Here is a 611-nt window from a genome sequence, read left to right as displayed (position 1 = left end):
GGTTTTTTTTTTTTTTGTGGTTGTGTTTCCTGAATAAGTAGGTCTTCCGTCGCCGCTTGAAAATATCCAGTGACTCAGCTGTCCGGACCTCTAGGGGAAGTTCATCCCTCCCCCTCGGTGCAGAACAGAGAAGAGTCTTGTAGTAAACTTCCCTCTTACCCTGAGAGATGGTGGAACCAGTCGAGCAGTGCTGTAGATCTGAGGGTGTGGGGTGCAGTGTGAGGAGTGATGAGGGCTTTGGGGTAAGAGGGAGATGGTCTGTTTTTGGCTTTTAGGCCAGCATCAGTGTTTTGAATCGGATGCGTGCAGCTACAGGAAGCCAGTGGAGGGATCGCAGCAGCGGGGGGTGTGGAGAACTTTGGCAGGTTGAAAACAAGCCATGCAGCTTCATTTTGGATCATTTGTAGAGGACGGATTGCGTTCATATGTAGACCTGCCAGCAGTGTGTTACAGTAATCCAGTCTAGAAATGACAAGAGACTGAACAAGTACCTGAGCAGTCTGTGTGGGGAAAATGGCCGAATCCTTCTAATGTTGTAGAGAAGAAACCGACATGAGCGAGTCACATTAGGGACATGAGAGGAAAAGGACAGTTGATTGTCCATGGTTACC

Source organism: Tachysurus fulvidraco, chromosome 8 (genome assembly GCF_022655615.1).
Source record: "Tachysurus fulvidraco isolate hzauxx_2018 chromosome 8, HZAU_PFXX_2.0, whole genome shotgun sequence".
NCBI classification, from domain to species: Eukaryota; Metazoa; Chordata; class Actinopteri; order Siluriformes; family Bagridae; genus Tachysurus; species Tachysurus fulvidraco.
The sequence above is the reverse complement of the archived record's forward strand: the minus strand, read 5'-3'. Positions refer to the sequence as shown.